The 24,665-nt window shown below is 33.4% G+C and overlaps 1 protein-coding gene and 1 long non-coding RNA gene across 8 annotated transcripts in view; one reads left to right on the forward strand and one right to left on the reverse strand.

The window, feature by feature from the left end:
* Positions 1 to 24,665, reverse strand: part of XRCC4 (X-ray repair cross complementing 4) — a 332,298-nt gene that overhangs the window by 191,190 nt on the left and 116,443 nt on the right. The gene's annotated exons all lie outside the window — the stretch shown is intronic.
* LOC116860895 lies at positions 10,636 to 23,111 on the forward strand. The gene is made up of 3 exons (XR_004381366.1): positions 10,636 to 10,646; positions 22,563 to 22,564; positions 23,027 to 23,111. It is a non-coding gene; the product is annotated as an uncharacterized LOC116860895 (long non-coding RNA).

The following is a 24,665-nucleotide window of genomic DNA, read 5'->3' on the forward strand; positions in this document are numbered from 1 at the left end:
GGAGGTTCCTCAAAAAGTTGAAAATAGAGCTACCCTATGACCCAGCAATTGCACTACTGTGTATTTACCCTAAAGATACAAATATAGTGATCCAAAAAAAAAAAAAAAACCCACAAATGTAGTGATCTGAAGGGCCACGTGCACCCAAATGTTCATAGCAGCAATGTCCACAATAGCCAAACTATGGCAAGAACCTAGATGTCCATCAACAGATGACTGGATAAAGATGTGGTATGTATATATGCGATGGCATACTACCCAGCCATTAAAAGAAATGAAATCTTGCCATTTGCAATGACATGGATGGAACTAGAAGGTATTATGCTGAGCAAAATAAGTCAATCAGAGAAAGACAATTATCATGTGATCTCCCTGATATGAGGAATTTGAGAGGCAGACTGGGGGTTTCATGGGTAGGGAAGGAAAAAATGAAACAAGATGGGATCAGGAGGGAGACAAACCATAAGAGACTCCTAATCTCACAAAACAAACTGAGGGTTGTCGGGGGGAGGGGATATGAAGAGGGTGGTTGGGTTATGGACATTGGGGAAGGTATATGCTATGGTGAGTGCTGTGAAGTATGTAAGCATGATGATTTACAGTCCTGTGCCCCTGGGGCAAACAGTACATTATATTTAATTTTTAAAAAATTAAATTAAAAAAATATGTCTTGCCCAAATGAGAAAGTCTTTTTTTTTTTTTTTTCAGAAATTTCATTTCCAAATATCCACATTTTTCTTTACATTACACCTTTATTTTTAATGGGCAACTTAAGGATTTTTTGTTTATAGTTTTTTTTATTTTTCAATAAAAATCCTGTAAAGGGGGCACCTGGGTGGCTCAGTGGGTTAAAGCCTCTGCCTTTGGCTTAGGTCATGAGCCCAGTGTCCTGGGATCGAGCCCCACATCAGGCTCTCTGCTCAGCGGGAGCCTGCTTCCCTTCCTCTCTCTCTGCCTGCCTCTCTGTCTACTTGTGATCTCTGTCTGTCAAATAAATAAATAAAATTTAAAAAATAAAAAATTAAAAAAATAAAAATCCTGTAAAGTTTTTATTCCAAGACAAATAATTACACATGCCTTTGCCTTAATATTCAAAACTAGACAAACGACAGCGAAATAATTTTAAGCACTGATTTGACAGATAGTAACACTGCAAAATTTATTACAGCTTATTATAAAGGTATACCCTTTACATTAGATTTTCTATATGAAGCTTGTTTGGCAAGCTTCAGAATCACTCTTAGCAATCACTGTTGGCAATGTCTTAACTTCTCATTTACAGCATGCTGTCTTAGTAATGTGCAATCTCAGGACAAAGCCTTTATAATGCCACTACCCCATAACTTGCCAAAAGCCAAACTGGGAATCATTTTTGATGCCTTCCCAAACTTCATGTTGCACATTCAATCAGCACTCCCTAAAAGGCTTAAGCTCTCCAATAATTCTCTGCATCCACAGTATTTCCATAATCCCTTCCCTAGATTATTGCTATTGCTTTTAAATAGCTAAAACAGTTACATCTAGGAGAATTTGTCTTAAACTGCAAATCTGGTCAAATCATGTCTTTGTTTACTATCTTGAAGACAAAGGTAAAACTCACTAATGCACTTTAACAGCTTTCTTTTCCTGATTCAACTTACTTTTACAGCCTTACTAAATTTTGTTTGATATATCATTCTCTCCCTCTCTCTCTCTCTCTCTCACTCTCCTTTTGGACTTTGCACATATGATTTTCTTCCCGTTATAGTGTTCTACCACCTACGACTCAACTGGCTAAATTTCACCCATCTTTGTTATCTTAGTAAAGATTTCACTACGTCAGGAAGCCTTAGAGGTCTTGGTTAGTTGTCCCTCCTCTGTGCTGCCATAGCATCTTTTCCTAATCATATAACTGCAGTATAGGTCACAGACTTAGAAAAATGGAGTATGGAAAACTGTTCTGGATCTCCTAGGAAATAATATACACAGTGAGGTTGAATCTTACTGTAATGTCAGTGCTTGTGGAAAACAATCACAATTAATCAAAACTATCTTTGAAAATTCCTTAGATTTCCTATTAAATATAGTAATACATAGTGCATATAATTCTGTAGTATGATAATACTCAGGCCTAAATATTTCATGACTAATACTGTGTACAGTTTTATAGAAAAATCGTACTTTGAAAAAAAATTACTCAAAGCCTTCAATAACTTAACCACATCATCAATACAGGAAGATTTTACTTGGCCTTCCCAATTTAATGTCATTATTTTAATATTCTGTGGCAGATGTATCAGTTTCTCTAATGCTTCCTTAGTCAGATTTCCCTATGGTTCCCAATTAATTTTTCATTGTTTTCTTGGATGAGGATATCACCTTATACTTGCTTGGCTACCTAAATAGTGCTTACCATTTCTTTGTCAATAGCCCCACATCTTAAAGTTACTCATACTTATTCATAAGTTTTTCCTACTGATATTAACTCCTGTCAGGCTAGATTTCATGCATTACCAGTGATCATTAAGTGGAATAGCAGGCAAGTGGCAGAATTATTTAAAAATATAAATTTATTCATCCCTGGTAAAATTTATACTTACCTAGAAAATACAGTTAACTAAGGTTCAATTAAGTATGTACATGTATACACATACACACACACATATATAATGCTATTCCACTATAATTTATAAATGACTGGTAAGTCCAAATTTCAATTTGAAGGTATTTTAATCATGAAATGGGAAGTGGGGATATTATAGCATAGTAGCCTCACAGAGTTATTTATCTTATTCTCCCTACAATTCATAAAATAAGATTTTTCACATATGAATTTACTGGAATGCTTAGACATGAATTAAAATGGACAAACTGCTACTATAAAGGGCTAGAATTTTTTAGGCATTATAATTTTGAATAAAATGAAAAAAAAAGATAAAACTACTGACACAAGAAACATTTTTCCAATGAAGTAGATGCTATTGGCATCCTCACATTTTGATATTTGTAATTATTCCATAATAAACTGCCATTTAGAAAAAGGGTCCATCTTATTGCCCAGTATATTGTAGGAATTCAAAATATTATTTTTCAACAAAAATAGCAGCAAGGAAAATACTGAAGTTTTTATAAGTAAAATCTAAAACAGAGCAAAATTTTTATAGTTAAATACAAACAAACAAAAATAACACGTTTGGCCTCTTTATCCATAAACAAAACTTAAAAAAAAAAAAAAGAAGCCTGTAATATTCATTATAAAGCAAACATGAATTCAAAACCTAGGACATTACATTAGAGTTGGCATTTAAAATGCCCTTCGGGAGAATATTCTGACCTTGTACAAAGGAGTATATTATTTGTAAATAACGGTTACCAGATATCTTAGCCAAAAAATAATCAATAGAGGGGAAGTTATCATAACACAGCTGGGAAAATACAGAAGCAGAAAGAAAAGTCTATATGTGTGTTACTGTTCATCTAAACTGATAAATAGACCTATACATACATATATAAAAATAAAAGTTTGTAAGTGCTCTAATTAAAAGTGAGAGGTATTATTCCTAATGAAGGCCAAACATATAGGAAAAAATAACTGAGAAAAAAACTAGGATAAATGACTTGATAAGAGAAAATACAGACACACGAGGGTAAAAGAAAGAGACCGTCAAGAATCAGTATTCAATAGACAATAACACACTTCCTGTAGGTCACAGAATTGTTGTGGATGCCTACACAAAGTGCTTTAAACTCACTGTCTACATAATTGCCACTGGATTTATTTGACCAATTTGAATTGCAGAGGAAGAAGATAAATTTAATGAGGTCATAAATCATCTGAGTTAAAGCTGATGTTATTTCTTAGAGTAGAATCAGCATAAAATTTTTGCTTAACCTACTAATTCAGGTACTGATTCAAGAGAAACAAAAAAGAATACCTACATTCTTCTAGATATCATCTTTGATGCCAACTGTAATAGTTTAGATAACTGTACTTTATAAAATATTATAAAACTACTCTTTAAAAATTTAATAGAATCTTTACCATAAAGGGATAATAATTTAAAACAATTAAATGGAAAACATATTGTTTAAAAAAAAATCCCTTTAACATTTGGTACATATTAAAAAGGTATAGGCAGCAATTAAATATTTTATAAAGTTTAATTTTTTTTTATTTAAAGTGGTTTCATATTATATGCTGCCAAAACTTATATAACAATAACACTAAATATAATCATTCAAAATTAAAGATCTTGCCAAGAGCTAGACCTTGGCTATTAGTGAGTTAGATATCAACTCCTTCATGACACTCAAATAGCTGCCTTGAATCCTAAATTTAGGGAAGTAGGAAGAACACAAATAAGGAAAAATAAGCAATTCAATCATAAACAATCAAGGTTGGTCAAAAGGATGGGATAAATACATCTTAATGCCATACTTCTACAGCTATTGAAAATGAGTACTTAGGTAATTATCCAGGTAAACTGACAAAATGGAAATGTCATCTCTCAGAAAAGTACCTGGAAAATCTGCCAGCATTATCCAGATAACTTTGTCCCACTACTTTGGGAGACCCACCTTGTTCTTCTTTAGATCCAATAATACACAATAATATTAGATCTAAAATTTTCTTTAAAATAGAAAAAGAAGGCAGATAGGAGGAGAGAAGGAGAGAAAGGGTGAAGAGCAGAAATGGAGAAAGAAAGGGAGGGAGGAAAAAAAGTAAATTTTTACCAAACTGTTATCTGAAATTAATTTGTATTTTTTTCATCTCTGACCAAATGGAGTGTTTTAAAATGTCTTTCAATTATTTACCTCATCCATGTTCATTTTTTTAGATAGACAGCTATCCTCTTAAATGCAGATATCAAATGAACATTTTTAAAACTGGAAAGTAAAAAAAAAATAAAATTGAAAATTTAAAGAAACACATTAACGGTCACAAAAAAAATCTTACATGATTATTCAAAAAGTAATCTGTCACTAACTTCTAATTTACTTTATATGTATTAATGTGTTAACTTCTCTGATGACAATAAAAATGATATTCCTAGGTTTCTAATACCTACGTGTTTCTGCTTTGTTTTTAAATAATAATTTAAAAATTAACATTATTGAAAATATTAAACATTAACATTATTAAATATTATTATTGTTTATATAGAAACATTACTAAACATTAAATATAATACATATTATATAAACATTATTAACAATATTAAATTATTAACAACTCTAAATTGTTATGCTATATATAACAGGTCTAAAGATCAATAAAGCCACTTCCTCGACTTCTTCAAATCTACAGCAACAGATTACTTTAAAAATCTCTTGTTTCAGTAATTATTAATAAAGAAAATAAGGCACCCTAATGATTGAAGCCATGAATAGTTTTTTATTATCAAAACACCTATTGCTATTTCCAAACCTATTTTCATTAAATACAGAAGCATGTTGATTTTGTTACTCAAGGACCTCAAAAACTAAGAAAACAAACATTCTTTAGCAGAACCGTTCTCAGAACACTTTTCTGGACACAAGTGATTTCAACATGCTGCTCCTTCTCAGGATGGGGCTTTTATCAAGTATTTTACATTAATGTTTCAAGCTGGTGTGATTTATCTTTGATATGTTGCTAATATATAGCCAGGCTTAACTTCTTCAAAACAGTAGTAATGTTAGTATGAATATATAACACTGACCTCAGCAAAAAACAACTTCTATAAGCTGAATTTAATTTTATCAGAACTCATGTTAAAGATGTTTTTAATTTCTCAAGAAGAATTTACTGGTTTGCAACACTGGACAGTAGTCAGTATAAGACTATGTCTCCAGAAAGAAAGGAAATGCAACAGGTGAGCTCGGGATCACTCTTCCTGATTGGTGGCATTCTCTGGACCTCAGTACAGGCAGATAGATGGAGCCTGAGGAGAACACAATGATTTCACTTAACTGAAGAAGCAGACCTTAGACTTTGGTGATATTGACATAGTTGGATTCTGTAAGATACGGTACTGGCAAAGAGATAACTGCACACAAAAATGAGCCCAAAAGGGATGATCTTAAGTTTTTAGATGAATAACAAGCTGCACATGCACAGAACAAGACCGTAAGGCCCAGCAGAAAACAGCTCCTAAGGAGTCAGAGTGGTGAGCTGAATAGAAATACCAAATATTACATATACTAGGAGATGCAGAACATCCGGCTGGTGGACTAAAATACCACACTGAAAATGCTAAGCATGCAGGTGATACCTCTAAAAGGTCTAAATGCATCCCAATTGAGCTTGGGGGAAAAAAAAGGATCAAGGTTATTTGCCAGTAAATTAACTACCGGCTGGAACAAAACTCAAGAATTTTTAAAGGAAGACAACAGATTCCAGATTCTCAACAACATAAAAACCACAATGTCCAGTATATAATAAAAAATTGCTAAACATGTAGAATAGAAAAATATGATCCAAATAAGGAAGAAATCACTAACACTTTGAGTACCTGAGGAGTTATATTCACTACACTGACCATTATAAAAGAGTACAGTTTTTGGAATTACAGAAAAATAACATCTTTAAGTTAATAATACCCCTTCATTTGTAAAAAACAAAAAACAAAAAAAGAAAAAAAAAAAACATTTTAACTTTGCAAATTATCTCAAAAAGAGATGCTCTAAGAACCTTCATCTGCCACATCCCCACTACTGCTTACTCCCCTATTAATTTAGACTTTCTCAGTGGCAGGTACACAACGAAGATGTAAGCTATTCAGAGCCCTGAAGATTAACTTTCTGCTTATAATTAAGAAGGCTGATTAGGGCAACAAAGCTAGCACATTACTGTCGTGTCCTTCCTTCCTAGACATCATTAAAATGTGCTTCCAATTTCTTAATCTATGGCCTCCTTTATCCTACTGATGTCAGTATTCAGAATCAATACTCTGTCGATATCTTTTTGCTAGCTCTCATTTTCATTAAATTGATTCACAATCTTTCCCAGAGTAACTGTGTACAACTGATTGCCCTTTTTATGGTTAAGAAACTCCTAGTTAAACACAGAACTGTGTCCCTCAAAAACTAATAAAATAAAGTCCTAGCCCCCAATATACCACAGAATATGACTGTATTTAGAGACAGGGTCTTTAAGAGGTAATTAAGGTTTACTGATGTTATCTGAGTGGGCCCTATTCCCAGTATCATTGCTATACTTAGAAGGAGAGAGAAACCTGGAATGTTCACACAAAAAGAAAAGACCATGGAAGGACACAGCTAGAAGGCAACCATCTGCAAGCCGAGAGAGGCCTCATGAAAAACTATACCTGCCAACACCCTGACCTTAGACTTCTAGCCCCAAGAATGGTGAGAAAAAAGATTTCTGTCATTTAAGCCACCTAGGCTGTGGTCTTTTATTAAGGCAGCCCTAGCAAACCAATGTAACCCTGAATGTATTTTCATCTCTGCTGGGCATTCAACACTGCTCCTCATCACTGTGAAATAAACTTAATGACACCACATCCAATAAGCTACCATTCTTATCCCTTGAAGTAAAATAAGCATATAGCCAGACCACTTACCAACTATTGCTACTTCTACACTATTATTCCAATATTGCATCTCAGTCTTTAAGGCTGATAAGATTGATTCTGAAAGGAAATGATATATCAGGAGGAGGAGGGTGTAAATATATCTTTGTTGGGAAAATACAAACAGCAATGTGGTGTTACAGAAATTAGTTTAAGAGTGAGCTATATATGATACCTGAATTTGAAACCAGGTTTCCCTGCTTGTTATCTGTATAACCTTGAACAAGCTACTGAACCTCACTGAGGATAACAATAGTACTTCCCTTACACTGTGATTGTAAGTTAAATGTGTTATTATTTGTAAAGTACTTAGTCTGGCACATTAACCATTACATACATGTTTGCTATTATCAAGGGAACTGATTTTGGACAAGACTGCTAAGTGAAGGGGCACCTGGGTGGCTCAGTCGTTAAGTATCTGCCTTCGGCTCAGGTCCTGATCCCAGGGTCCTGGGATCGAGCCCTGCATCAGACTCTCTGCTTAGCGGGAAGCCTGCTTCTTCCTCTCCCACTCCCCCTGCTTGTGTTCCCTCTCTCACTGTGTCTCTTTCTGTCTTTCTGTCAAATAAATAGAATCTTAAAAAAAACAAAACAAACAAACAAAAAAAAAAACTGCTAAGTGTAGGGAAAAAGGCCAAGGTGACAGGAATGCTTAAATAGCAAGTGTTGATTTAAAAAAAAAAAAATACCAAGTGTTGATTATATGTATATAATTAGCATCAGTTGTCTTCTCTACTTGGAATGTTTTGGGCTGCCTTCTCAACCTTCACACTCTTTAGCCCTATTACTCACTCTTCAATTTATAGTTCAAAGATCAACAACTCTAAACTACTGCTGAAGAATGTCATTCCTTCTCCTTTACCTTTGCAGACTTTCTACATAGCACTGTAAACATCCAGTTATTAATCATTCATTCATTTACCATATACTGAGTACTTTCTACGATCCTATACTTGTGATTTTGCACTGTAATTAATTGTTTAGCTATTTCTTCCCCCAAACAGAGAGGGAACTCCTAAAAGGCAGAGACAACATCTTATTTAATGTGGCTTCCCTGGAGTGAAACGACAGGCCCAACACCTAAAAGGCATTTATTTAACAAATGTTGGGATAAGTAAATTAATCTGATGCTTTCTAACATACTATTTTCTTCTACCCTCCAATTATTTCTATTTTCCTCAACAAAATTTAAAATGCTGTGAGAACAGAACCATCAGGCATTTAATTATTAGTGGCACAGGCTGGTGTGAACAGGAGTAAACGTCTTTTCTAAAAGAGATACAAGCCTACTTGAGAGCTGCCTGAAACTTGGAATCATTAGCTCCTATTTGCGGTCTCCTAGCAACTAACCATTTCTTAAAGGAAAAGTTAAGAGTATTTTACCTAGTTTCTTATGCTTCAAAAATTTAGTATCTTAAAAACCTTTACATTTCCTGAGAAAATGGTTTAAATTTTTGACTGATGAACGTGAGAACCATATAGCTAAAAGGTATGATCTAATTTTCCTTCTTTTATGAAAAATAAATTGCTTCATGGAAAAATCAAACTTACTTCAACATCAACAAAATCACTTAGGTAAATATAATTTTCTCTCTCATTTGCTCATATAAACACACAGATGAATACTTTGGTCTATTAGCATTTATTAGTGTTTATTATTGTATTTTTCTACCTCATTCTTTAATGTTTATTTTTGCGTTCTTTAAAATCAGGCTGCAAGTTAGAGAACTGGCTAAAGAAAGGGCTTTATGAGCATATAATAACATTTACTGACCCAAATAAGTGCTAAAAGAATCTTCAGAGCACAGCAGCTTTGTCCAAATTTTGAAAGCGCCCAGGGGTATGAAGGCTCATTGTTCATCATAACAACTCACATGTCTCTGAAGCCTGGCAGATCCATTCCCAAAATCAAAAGTATTTGTTCAAAAGGCAAGATCTTATTTTCTGAGGAAATATCTCTTCATAAATCTATTATCAAATTCTGCTAAGATAAAATTTCAGGAATATATATTTTAAATATTTGAATTACTAGAATTAATACTATTGGCATATTTTCTTTAAATATTTTTTGAAAATTTAAATAAGATAGCAGTATTTTACTGCATTTAATAGTGGTATTTACCATCACCATCACCATCATGAGTACTAATATTAATAACAATGTTAACATCAGCTATTTTTTATTAAGTATGTGATAAGTACTGCATTAAATTATATTTTGACAATATAATAATAAATATATAAATGTACATAAATTTGAATTTATGCCTCCATTAATATAGTAACCTCCAGTAATAGAGTCTCCCCCACCATTTAGAAACCTAATTCCTTTCAGAATTAATGAGATGGCAATAGGTAAAGGATGACTTAGGAACATTTTTCCACCAAGTAACATTAGCTACCTCCTGGCACACTGCTGACTTTCCTGATCCCATTAAAAAAACAGTAAAATTTAAATACATTGGAAAACTATAAATTTAGAGCTGATCAAACTCCAGAGATTATCTAATTTTCTCCTCATATTTTACATTTTACAGATAAGAAAAATGAGATGCAGAGAGATTGGTTAAAAAAAAAATTCCTTGGGGCGCCTGGGTGGCTCAGTGGGTTAAGCCTCTGCCTTCGGCTTGGGTTGTGGTCTCCGGGTCTTGGGATGGAGCCCTGCGTCAGGCTCTCTTCTCAGCGGGAAGCCTGCCTCCCCTCTCTCTGCCTGCCTCTCTGCCTACTTGTGATCTCTCTCTCTGACAAATGAATAAATAAAATCTTTAAAAAAATTCCTTGATCAGAAAATTAAATTATTGGTAGAACTATAACTGAAGCCTACATATTCACAGTGCTATAAATAATTATGGTGTAAATCTCTCAGTAATTACCTTTTTTTTTTTTTTTAAGATTTATTTATTTGAAAGAGAGAGCAAGCAAGTGCACGCATGAATGGCGGGTAGGGGAGAGGGAAAGGGAGAGAGCATCTGGAGCTGACTCCGCACTGAGCAGGGAGCCCAACTTGGGGCTCAATCCCATGACCCTGAGATCACAACCTGAGCTGAAACCAAGAATTAGACACTTAATCAACTGAGCCACCCAGGCTCCCCAGTAATTATTATTGATAGCTAAAATTGTTTAAGAATAGAAGTTGTGGGAAGTAAAGGTTTCTGGATAATATGTAAATATGAGAGACCTGTCTTCCCCCCGCCCCCTTGGAAGAATGGGTTCTCCCTAATGAGGCAATCAGTAAGCAAAAGATCAACTTACATTGTTCTAAATTGAGACTTCAACAGTGATGCAATCGATTTTTAACAACAGTAACCTGCTTTTGAGTGCCTAAGGAGACAGAAGAGTAGAGGAGGCTCTTATTTTCTCTCTGGATTCATTTCCAGAGAAAATCAGAATGAGTTGGGTACTTCCATTTGCCAATAGCACAGACACAGGAACATGTGGTTATCCAAAGCAAAGTTAAGAGAAATCAGTAGGATTTATATTGACCTCAGACTTCTTTACAGATTGATCCTTTCTGTGCATCCAACTGATGTTAAAATGTCTTAATAATTATTTATTTTCCAGTATAACAAATGACAAAAAAGCTTTTACTTTGGTATTCTTTACACTAAATCTTACGAGTTCACCTATATAAAATATTTATGATTTAACAACCAAATCTAGTTATTAATTAATAGTAAAAGAACCTGAATCAGAGAATGGGTAATTAAATAGCATAGGCTTTGCTATCACCCACAAGTGAGTTCAAATTTTGGCTGTTTCTCCTACTCGTTATATAACCTTGGACAAATTACTTAACCTCTCTTCTGAACTGAGAGCTAGAAGGCCTGATATTGATTATGGTCAAGATGAAATGAGATAAATTATGCAAGGCACCTAGCACAGCCTCCCACACAGAGCAGCATAAAATCAATGCTGGTTCACTTTCCCATTATTCTTTTTGACCAGAAACTTAGCAGATTCGATGACCTTGGTCTGAACAAAATTTGATTTCAGGAATCCTAGGCACTGTAATTTTGATATTGTTTTGAAAGGGTAGACATACTTGGACAAAACTCCACATACTCAGTTTTCCCCAAACTGAAAATATAGTTTCCAATGAAAGTCCTAATGCTTTAAACTTGATCTTTGACCCCACCCCCTGATAATTATTTGACAGCTTAGCTACTGCTCTTGATTTTTTTGGTTTTAGGTAACAGTCTACCAAAGACCTTTGTGGAGCATTCACTAGTAAGACTTTTCATAAATCTTTTATACAAGTATGAGGACAATTCCCTTTGACAAAACCTGTGGCTACGCATTAAGTACAAAGCACCATGCTGATGCTGAGTAGCAAAGATGACGTAAACCGTGGATTTATCCCTTTTCTTTAGAAATTCACAATCAGGCCAAGTACACAACTATCTATAATGACGATGTCTGTTGTGCGTTTTTAAATTTATCAGGGATGCAGAACATCTAAAAGGTAATTTTGGTGAAAAGGCTGATGTAGAATATTTTGTTTATTTTTGTGAAAATATTTTATGGGGGCATAATTAGTTTGCCCTCTGGCTTTTAAAATATTCTAGGATATGGTTTCATGGAAAACAAAGTATAATGGGGGACAAAAGTTTTCTTTAGGGTAGTGTCCAACAAACAGAGACTTAAACCAAGCTGGCCTACAGATAAAAGGAGTGTATTTTGCAGTGAAAGTCATTAAAAACACCTTATTACACGTTGTAAACTCCAACAGCAGAGGGAATTGTGACTCATTTAAACTCTAACAAATGACCAATCCACGTAAGTGGGTCTCACAGGCAGTTTATAATCAATCATAGTCAATGAATCTATGAGTAAGTGGCATGCCAGCCAAAGAGCAGAATGAATGGAGTCTTTTAGGCTCATTGGGATATAACACAACGTTTAAATAAGTGTTATGAAGCTTAGGGAAAAACAACTAGTATAAATTATACTTTATCCTTCTGAAATAGGTAGGAAATTGTGCCAAATAAAAGTCATAACTGCAGGGCTTTGTTTAGCAATATGATGATGCTAAAACAAACTCTGAGGCAGTCCTGATGCTATGCCAGATAATAACGATAGAAGTCCAAATGTGTCAACATTTTATTAACAGTATTTAAACAACACGGCAGGTAAAATGAATTAAAAATTATAATCCAATTTAAACTGCATTTATTGTGTTCATCTCAAATATATTCAATTATACTGCAATGGAGACATTCACTACTTCATGAACAAATGTTAGAAATACTACTGTGTGCAAGGCACTATGCTTGGTGATGCAGGAAGAACACTAAATAAACTAACTTTTAGAATAGAGAGAACAAAGAGTATAGGAAACAAAGAAAACTATAAAGTTCTTTGGAATCTATATATTCCTAAATAAAAGAGTAACATCAATAATAAGTGCAAATAGTTTCACATTTATTATTCATATAAGGCTTCCAGAGTCCCTGCCTGACACAGAGATAAGAAATAGGTATTCTATCCACAATAATAAAGAGAAGATTAAACATGAGCTCTCAGATCATTCTAAATCTTTTCCATTAAAATAGGCTATGCTACCTCTCCTTATGGACATGTACTTTATTTTCATGATGCTAATATTCAAATAAGGAAGTAGGATTGGAATGTGGTACCATCTAAACCATGTGGGTTATTGCAATTTATGTGATACTTAAACAAGAAGAACAATTCACAAACAATTCTAGGCCAAAAAGAAATTCTTATCAAAAGATGTTTTCCTCTCCAGAATTAGAAAGAGCTAGTGATTCAAGAGATGTCAAATTTTCCTTCTAAAAGAGAAAGCAGGTTAGTTCTTAAAGTGTTTAATTTTTTTGTTCCTAAATAAGCATGAGGTGAAGCAAGAGAAAGATGCTACTTAAATGGTGGCATCTTCGTTTTATGTATTTAAAACAATACACTTCTTATCCTGAGTTTCTGCCAATCACACTCTTTGCAACATAAGCTACAAGAACTCAGCTTTGAAAATAGTCTTTTCAAATGACAGCATGTCTACAGGAAGTTCTCCATATAGCTATCAGATATTATTTTTCCTTTTGTTTATCTTTGGGTTTAAAAGAAAGGTTGTTAATTAAAAAGCAATTATATTTTTAAAAGAAATGATTCATTATTCTTGATTTCCATTATAATACTTTGCACACACAATGTCTTAAAGATATTAGTCACATGAATGCTAACTCTAATGGTAACAAAGTCTAATTTTCTTTCACTTTGAAAAGCTATACCATAATATACCAGAGAAAGAGCTTGATCTCCATGTGGAAAATCATGAAAAGGAAATGTCAGAGTTTTTAAAAAGAAAGTCACATTAGCCCTTGAAATTTATTATTTTTGTTATTTACCTGCCAAGAGCTTTTTCAGGTAAACTCAACCTACTTATTATTTTTTAAGTCTCTCAAAAATTAGTACTACTCAAAATTTTATTTTAAAATATAATATTAGCTAACTTCATAATTTTGCACTTCCTAATTAAGCATGTCACAAATATCTCTAAAACAGAGTAACCAAATAAAAGGGAATAAATAAAAGATAAATGCACAGAGCAATGTAAAGGAGCCTCTACTTCAGTAAACTTCATTTATTAAAGACCTAATTTAATATCAATGAAATTAATTCCAGTATAGAAGGTCAAATTAAAAAGCAAAGTACATCAAATATTGTTATGTGCTTTAGTTTTCAATAACCTCACGTTCTGTTGAAAATAAATTAACTTTCTAATAATGCAAATGTTGAATTGTGGAAAATAGTGCATGTTGTAGTCCTCATTTAACCAGACTGAAAATGCATACTAATTACCATATTAAAGATTCAACTATTTAGAGTAAAAGAAATATGTTTAATTTTATTAACTCACTACTTTCTGAACTTATTTGGTCAAAAAAATCATTTTTAGCAAAGAATATCTTAACATTTGTCTCCTGGAATACAGTTTTAATGAATGAATATAACTTCTCATAAGATATTTCTCCAGTTCATAGTTACCTTCCTATTAGTACTCAATTTTAAAAAAATTGTTTTTCAAAATAAAAATCACTGGAACTATTTTCAAAGCAATGCATATAGCATCATAAAGCATCATTTTCAGAATTCACCCTTGGTCTCCTGAATTAACAGTAATAGAGTCGTCCCTGATATCCCATCGTCCCTGTCACCACTGTCCCTAATAGTATTTAAACAACATGGCAGGTAAAATGAATTAAAAATTGTAATCCAATTTAAACTGCATTTATTGTGTTCATCTCAAATATATTCAATTATACTGCAACGGAGACATTCACTACTTCATGAACAAATGTTAGAAATCCTACTGTGGATTTTTAATCCCAGGAGTTTTAACAACCTCTGGGTCACCAAATTTGTATCACAATAATTCGATCATAATGTCTGAGAGTATTGTAAAACCTTATTTTTTACATTTTAAACTATATACTTAAATATATGTATTTATATATGAAATGATAATGCTTTATGAGGTCTAAAATACATGGCAAATTGAAATATATGTTACAATAATGCAAAAAGGTTAAGTGCACTTAAAGTGTCCAAAGTCCTAGCATTATCTAGGAAGCATGAAAGTTAAGTTAATGCAGGATTTAATAGGTCATGGATGTTTGCTGCCAACTCAAGGATTATTGTCACTAAAACAAAAATAAATAAATCTGTAAGTAACAAGTTAATAAAGAGAAAGAATAATGAGAATAAAAGAGAGTACATTAGTCAATCTACACCTAAATGTGTACGTAACTGCATCAATTATAAATGGAGTAAACACTCCAATTATAACACAAAAATTATTAGGCTGGGTTTAAAAACAACTATAGATTTTAAATATATAAAAGTTGAAAGTAGAGGAGCAAAAAAAGATGAAAAAGATATACCATGTAGTAAACATCAAGAAAAAGAGAGCTGGTATAACTATACTGTTAACAGACACAGAGAATTTTAAGGGAAAGCAGTAGTAGACCAACAAGAGAGATATTTCACAATAGTAAGAAAAAGTCAATTCACCAAAAAGATGTAACAATGTTAAATTTATACCCACCAAATAATACATAAATAGTATATAGTGTATAGTATATAGTGTAAAGTCTTTATGTTAAAACTATATTTTTTAGGGGCACCTGGGTGGCTCAGTGGGTTAAGCTGCTGCCTTTGGCTCAGGTCATGATCTCAGGGTCCTGGGATCGAGTCCCGCTTCGGGCTCTCTGCTTGGCAGGGAGCCTGTTTCTCTCTCTCTCTCTCTCTCTCTCTGCCTGCCTCTCTGCCTCCTTGTGGTCTCTCGCTCTCAAATAAATAAATAAAATCTAAAAACAAAAACAAAACAAAACAAAACAAAACAAAAAAAACACTATATTTTTTATATTTTAAAACTATATATTTCTTTATTTTTCTAAAATGTCTACATGGACGTTTTGATAGTATTATTTAATATTTATTTAGCATCTCTACACACAGCCTTTTAATCAAGGACTAAATATAAATCACTGTTCTGCCTTATGTGCTTTGCCATCAAATCATAATAAACCTCCAACACAGATATGAACATTCCCATTCATCTTAATGGTGCATTAATGACACCAAGCTATATCTTTTTCCAGTTAAATGTGTGCCCACACCATTAAGTAAGAAATCAAGGAGGCCATATATTCCACCCTTTCTTTTTTAGGAGCCTTTAATCATTTTACAAAAACAAAGGCATCAAATGATTTAAATATAAAATTAAAGAGAACTCTTAAATTTTAAAAAATAAGGTCGTTCTACTAAATAAAAAGAACCTTTAGCACAAGAATTCTCAGACTGCCTGGATTAGAACCCCAGTTCTATTATTTACTAGCTGTGTTACCCTAGACAAGTTTTCTAATTTTTCTGTGCCTCAATTCTCTCAGCTGTAAAATGGTGATGATAACAGTATATCCTTCAAAGGTATATACTCCAAGTATATACTTAAATGCTGTTAGATGAAGTAATGCATCCAAGAATGAACTAACACATCTAAGAAACCTAGAATACACTCAGGCACCCATATAAATGCTTAAGTAACCGAGTCCATAGTAGTTACAATGCTGGTGATTACGTTACTGTAACAGTGTGGTGGTGGAACCATAACAGAACAATAAAAGTAACAGCAATAGCAATTGTAATAGTAAAGGAGGAGGAGGAACAATACCTGTAGTAGCAGAATTAGAATTAGAAGAACTAATCAAACTAGTTATCATTGTCAGAAAAATCATTTTCCAAGGGTCACAAACTCAAATTATTTCCAGGATTCACACAAATGACATCAATGAATAAAATGAGCCTGATCAAATACAAAAGGAAGAGTTAAAAAACAGAAAACTAGGAAACTATGTCCTATGTAAATGCAATCAGATTTATTACTTAACAAAGGAAAAACAAAGTATGTGACCTAGATCAACAGTTACAATCTCTGTACAGTCCAAGTTATTCATTTAAAATAAAAAAAACAGTATTGTTGTTAATACGGCTAGCCATTGTGCTTTTATGCTTGTGATGTCACAGACAGCAGTACTCCAAGTTCTTTTTTTTGTTCAGTCATCCCCCAAATTACAACTACCGCCACAAAATGCTGAATGTCACAGATGTGTGTTTGCACCTATTTCTCAATGCACTGAGTTCTACCACAAGGCTTGAAACTGGCACTCGGGGTCTCGCTTTGATTCCTTCTTCCGCCCACCCCACTTGTAATGGTTCTCTTTCATGACACCACATATTCGGACTCTACTCAGCGAGCCTGGTGATATGCACCCTTTACACATACCCAAGCCCTCCAGAGTGAAGCTTCAGCAAGCATCATATCAATGCTGGTGGGCTGGCAACATTCCAGAACCTCATCCCTAGTAAACTCTATCCTTTTGATCTTAAATATGGCTTATAAAGGATATTGATGAGTTGGTACAAGGAACCAGATGTGCTGTTTGTGGTGGAGACCCCTGTCACAATCACAAAGAGACAAGAATCCTCTGTACTACATTATAGAAATGCAGCTAACTTAGAGATTATTGCTGCATTACCCCACCTTTTGTCTCAACTGGGTCGTGGTTGCAGTTACACAGGGCAATAAAAATGTTTAGCCTCATTTTCCTATGACAAAGGTGATCCAGGCTTTTTTAAGTTTGTTTTACTACAACCAATCAAAAAACAGTAAATAAATTAAAAAGTGTAAAACCTTTTGCATTTCTTAGACATAAATACTCAATTACACCCATAGTCATCTACACCCACCTAAAGATCTCACGGCTTTACATTAACAGCTTCATAAAAACTTGGTAGTACAATTTGATTTCATTTTCACAGTAATATACATCTATCATAGCACCATAAAATCAACCTGAAATGGAACTTTTTAGAACACCAAGATCAGTACATCAAATAGAAGTATGTGAGTCACATGTAGAATTTTAAACTTCCTATTAAAACATCCAAATGAGTAAAAAAGAAGAAAATGAAGGTAATATTAATAATATATTTAACTCAATACATCCAAAAATGATTATTTCAAGATTTAATTAATATAGAAATGTATTAATGAGACACATTACTTCTTTTTTTAATACTAAGTTTTTGAAATCCAATGTTTGGTTTATATTTATAAGTACAGTTCAACTTGGACACGTCACATTTCCAGTGTTCAACAGTCTCACGTCACTAGTGCCTACCTGACTGAACAGTGCAGAGCAGCTCTTGACAAAACCCAAACCAATGAATGAACTGACAGAGGGTGATTTCGTTTCTGCCTGAAAGTTATTTTCTCCTCTTCTCAGTTTCCTTTTAATGTGTCTTATCCCATCTTTTTTTGGTTTAAATACCATTCTCCTAAGGTCAATGATTCTGAATCATTTTTGGAATATACTCCCTATTGAAAATATAAAAAAATTTGAACCTTGCTCTAGAAAAGTGTACTTGTGCATTTATAATGAGATGAACTGTGTCCCTCCCAAAAAGACATTTTGAGGTCCTAATCCCTGGTGCTGAAGAATGTGGAATTCTTATGTGGAAACAGAGGATTCACCAAGGTAATCAATTGAGGTTACAGGATGGGCCCTACCCAGTGGGACTGCTGTCCTTACAAAAAAGGGGAATTTCAATGCAACACTGAGAGGGACAGTGATGTGAAGAGACGGAGAAGATGGCTTTCAACAAGTCAAGGAGAGAAGCCTGGACAGAGCCTTCCCTCCTGGCCCAGAAAGAATCAACCTTGTTGACATCTTGACTTAGAACTTCTATCCTCCAGAAGTGTGGGACAATATATTTCTGTTGTCTAAGCTACCCAGTTTGTGATACTGAGTTATACCAGCCCAACAAACTAATACATGCATTTATGTATATAACTTTATATATAACTCCAAAGGGTTCAAAGATCCCCTTGTTAACTACTTAAGAACCAGAAGTTAAGAATGAGCTTTGAGATTAGAACAAACCAAATTAAATAACATTAAGTAGTGTTTTCTGTCAACTGTTAATATTATCAGTCAACATTTGTCCTAAGTCCATTCTCAGATCAGTACTCGTACTACAACAGTGGCAAAAATATAATTTTTAAGCCATCTTCAGAATCCTGAAAGTTACTCACTGCACATTCTGAGGTTTAATATTCACATGGGTTCATGCTATATTTTAAGTATATATCCTTGATTATATGATCCATTCCCCCTATTTAGTACATATCCTCTTAAAATATGGACATAAAGAGACTGTTTTGGGAAAATATTTGTTCTCTTTAGAGTCTTCTCCTTTTTTCACCTAATTTATATATGAATAGAAATGGTTTAAAGCAGAATTTCTCACATAGGGTGCACGGCATAACATCTTCCATTGAAAAAGTTCCTAAGGTCTTGTAAGTTTGAGAAACATTTCACAGTACATTCTACCTTTCATTACTATCTTCTTTAGCATATTAAAGACCCTGAGAAGCTATGAAGAAAAGAAAAAAATGAGTAAGTGATCACATAATTTTTCTCTCACAACATATTACCCATTGAAACAGCAGGTAGATGAATACTTAGGTGAAGTCACCATACTCTGTAAAATCCTAGTCTTAGATTCTTGGAGCAAGATGGTACAATTATAGTCACACAGCAGGCTGACTTTAGGTTGGTAGATTGATTGGTCCAATGCACTTAGCCACTGCAGCCAGGAACATTACTTTCACCAACACTGCCAAATGTGAGTATTCTTCTCCACACCGAGTGAGCTTTTTTTGACCCAGGCCTAACAGTTGCCAGTCCTCACAGCCTCCCAGGTCCTGACAGGACTTCCATACTGAACAAACTCAAGGAATGTGGGAGAGGGCAAGGAAGAAGTGCACAGGACAGCAATGAGGGCAACCCTAGGCAAGAAGTGCACAGATTCCGAGTTCTTAATGGAATTTCAGCAATTTTTCAAGGATAAATACCTCTCCTATTGTTCTTTGCCTTCCTTACTTGCTTTAGCATTTCAGTGAATTGCTTCTTGGCCTCTTGGCTAAGATCGAGTGCAGAGCACCTCAATGTTTATTTGTTTCTTTTTTGTCAGTTTATAGTTATTTTGGGGGGAGATTACCTAACCTTCTCATTCATCCATAGGCAGAAATAAATATTAACAGAATTTCTTTCTGTCTCTCCAAGAATATATATATAAAGGTACAGAAATAATTGCCTAGAAGGGCATATCAAAGTTTTAATAGTATAGTGTAGAAAAATTATCACAGATTACTGCAAATCTTTCATATATTTGAGATTCTTATGTAGATAAATACTAAGTCAAAACCTGAAGCAGTTAATACGGAGGGAGTGAGAGAAGTCAGACAGAAAAAGATAAATACTGTATGATATCACTTATATACAGAATCTAAAAAGGCCAAATTCACAAAAAAAAGAGTAGAATAATAGTTGATAGGGGCTAGGGTAAGGGAATTGGAGAGATACTTAAGGGTACAAACTTGCAGCTAGGTAGATAAATAAGTCTTTAAGATCTAATGCCCAGCTTAGTGATTATAGGCAACAATACTGTATTATAAAATCAAAGTTGCAAAGAGACTAGACCTTAAATGTTCTCACCACAAAAAAAGAAATGATAAATATGTGATGCAGTAGAGGTGTTAGCTAATGCTACTGTGGTTATCATATTGTAATATACAACTACATCAAATCAACACATTGTACACCTTAAACTTACACAATGTTGTATGTCAATTATATCTAAATAGAAAAAATATACAAGGAATAACCTCAATAGAAATATGCATATTCTGGGGGCATCTGGGTGGCTCAGTCATTAAGTGTCTGCCTTTGGCTCGGGTCATCATCCCAGGGTTCTGGGTTTGAGCCTCACATCAGGCTTTCTGCTGGGCAGGAAGCCTGCTTCTCCCTCTCCCACTCCCCCTGAAAGAAAGAAAGAAAGAAAGAAAGAAAGAAAGAAAGAAAGAAAGAAAGAAAGAAAAGAAGAGAAGAGAAGAGAAGAGAAGAGAAGAGAAGAGAAGAGAAGAGAAGAGAAGAGAAGGAAGGAATATAGATAGATAGATAGATAGATGGATGTGTATTCTGGAATTTCCTCCATAACTATGTGTCATTAAGTCTTGTTTTTTAATCTGATGATGTTGCCTGTCTTTCTGGAGAATTTATGTACAAACAGAATCTCCTCTTCAACAGGGGAAGTGTTCTCATCACCCTATTGCATTAATTGCAATCTCCTCAGTGTTAGGAAATTTCCAAAGTTTTTAAAAATATCTCAAAAAGAAATGTGCAACTGTGATTTACTACTATAGGAGGCAAGTATTTTCTCATTCTTTTCTCCTGTGTAACCAGCAGTAATATATTTAACCTTTGTAGGCCTCTGTTTCTTCATCTGAAAAATGACAGGCTTGAATTAGAAGATCCAGAACTATATGAGATTTAGATCTCTGAAGTACATAGTATCATTCCTGAGCAATGTTGCTTATGTATAATTGCTACGAAATACACTCAAATTGCTCCTCTGGTTTTTGTGACAGGTTTCACTAAATCAAGCTTTTTATTAAGAATTTGTAAATAAACAAGTCTATGATAAACAAACTGGATAAGATTAAGAGAATAATCTGTAATTCTAAAGTTGAATTTCTGACTAATCTCTTTGGCAGTACATGTTGTTACCCCTTCTGTGAGTAGACATTCACTGTTTGAAGCAACGAGCTCTTTGATACTTAGAAATTTTGGATTCTGTTCTATTTTTAAAAGCTACTATATCAGTATTCATCGACTCTTTGACATAGCCATTCATTTATTTTCTAAAAGGCTATTCTATAATCACACTTCCTTTCAGGAAGCCCACCAACTAAGTAGAAGCCTAAATTACTGATAGCAGTAATACAGGGGCCTTCCTGTTGGTAAAGAATCAAGACTAATTAAACTAATGTGCTAAATCCCAGGCTAATATTTATGCAGATCAGTGATAGAAAGCTTATTTTTATTTGTTTTTAGTGGTTGTGCACTTTTAAAATGAAGAAGAATAAAATATTTTAGAATAAATATTTTTCATATTTATACTTTTAGTAAGGCTAATTTAATTGGTCTCTAATTTTGAGAAATATTGTCAATTTCTACTAATAGAGTTATAATATAAAAATATTAATTATCTTAATTTAAAAATAAATAATTTGAAATAATTAAGGAGACATTAAAATAATTCCTCTTGTAAAAGCTAATTAGGAACCAATTAAGCATAAGTTTTCAAAAAGCTTCACAGGAAAGATCCTATTTCAATGAGATAAGCCCAATCTTTGTACTAAATATTCACCCACATTCTGAATTATGCTAACACTAATAAATGTTTTATAATACTGGTTAAAATTCTTGGAATATTCATATACATTTAAGAATTATTTTCACATACAATTCTACTATTATTATAACATCAAAATGGTTATAAACATGAAAAACTACATAACCATAAACTAATTTTTAGGCTATGGCAGATATTTTGGGGGCAAATAAAAGGCCATGGATGCACTGCTAGACGTTTTGGCACTCAGATGCTATACTAACTACACTTCTCTCTCTTTTTATTTTGGTGAGGTTCTGTTATTCAGGAGACCTACTTCAATCTGAAGTTTCTCCAAAGATATGGACATCAGGTGTTACCTTGATTTGTATCCAAAGAAACAGAAGATTTCCTGTAGAAAAGGTTGTTTTACTAAATCTATAAAAACCCAACATGGTTATTTTTCCATTCAATTAAAAAATGTAACAAAAACCAAAAACAAAACAACACTGGAGGTAGGACTAATCCAGACAAACCAGGAAATCCTTAGAGCCACAAGGAGTTACACAAACTAGGTGAGAGTGCAAGTAATTCATCCTCCTTGGTAATCCAGGGGTTGAGCTATAAACAGAGACCATGGCAACCAGCTCATCTATCATAATCTTAATCTGAAACAAAGTTAAATACCTATGAACTCTAAGACTTTAGCATGCAGTAAGAATTTATTTCTTAAACTAAGTCTGTAATACCATTGTTACCTATCTAGAAATTCTGGAAGTTAAGACCTACAGAAAGTAAATCTTGTTTTATATATTTACAGAAAAGTATAAAATGTAGTTGTGGATGGTACAGACTGTGATGTTCAAGTTTCAGAATACTTCGGAGATCTCCTTTTAGCTAACCAACTTTAAACAAATTTAGAGGTTTTTCATAATATATGGTATAATACATATGAACATGACGTAGTTTATTAGAGTACTGTCATCAGTTATTTCCTCAACAACTCTAATGATGGGGGGAAATTTAAAACTTTGGAGAAAAAAAAATAATAAAATAGATTGCCCATACATAAAATAGTTACCTGCTTATTTCCTGTAAACTACAATATCCTTATTGTACATCTGGATATATGTATGAAAATAAGCAGAACTTTTCCTTGAATGAATACTGTGGAATCACTAAATGATCTGGTCTCACTAAATTATTATCATGCAGGAATGAATCATTAGGAAATTCGATGGTTTTTTACAATTAATGATGAACACACATTTACATAATAGAAATGACTACCAAGTTAAACATTTAGCCATTTAAATAAATGACTTTCTGAAAGAATAAATGTATTAAATCACATTAGTTTTTTCCTCTTGTTCATATCATAGGGAAAGCACACATGAACCTGCACTACCTAAAATAAATTCAAATATTTACTTATACAATAAGAATAGGTAATTCATTATCAAGATGGCAGAATAAGTTCAGGAAGAAACCTTCATTCCTCTGGTCCAGATACATAGTAATAGTATATAAAATACCAAAAGACGAATCTATGATTAAATATATAAACATATTTCCCATAGACTAAGAGTATAATTTTGTCTCTGTAAAAGAATGAATTATAGAATCTGGTAAGCTATAAAGAAGCTTATTCTGTTGTTTAACACTTAAAATGTTTTTCCTCAGATATATGGAATCCAGTTCTTATTCAATACCAAGCATTTTAGATCTGAGGTTCTTTTTTTTCCCCCCTCCAAACTTCAGTTTCCCAAATATTTCTTACTGAAGCAGAAGGAAAAGGATAGTTAAAATTTTGAATAAAAATGTTCTTAATTCTTGAAATCAAAACCTGCCAAAAGCAAGTTAAGTGCAAAGAAAAAAAATAAAAGAATCAGAGACCTATATGTCAAGTATGTAGTGAACTGATTTGAGTTAAAGAAAATACGCCATGTAAAAGAAAAAATGTACAATGAACTAAACATTTCTGAAGAGAAGAGAAATTTAGCCAGATTTAAAATAGTACAATTGTAGGAATGCTTTGCCTAAAATAGAACACATACAGGACCCCATTCCCATATACCCATTATTTAACCATATATTTTCTTTTCAACAATAATTTTCGTCTACTTCAAAGGTTGGTGAGACACTCTGAATAAGGAACAAAATCAAAGACCATTATATTCAATAAAATTTTTGAACATCTAGATTTTTGGAAAGAGTACAGATTCCCTTTTTAGGGAGCCTTCAATTACATTTGATTATTAAAGAATGACTTCATTTTATATTGGGTCACTAATGTAAAACAAGCATTGCCTCCAAATGTTAACTCTGCTGTGCAAAAGTGAGAGTGTATGTGATTGT

This window comes from Lontra canadensis, unplaced genomic scaffold (genome assembly GCF_010015895.1).
Source record: "Lontra canadensis isolate GAN:19392208 unplaced genomic scaffold, GSC_riverotter_1.0 scaffold4, whole genome shotgun sequence".
Classification (NCBI taxonomy): Eukaryota; Metazoa; Chordata; class Mammalia; order Carnivora; family Mustelidae; genus Lontra; species Lontra canadensis.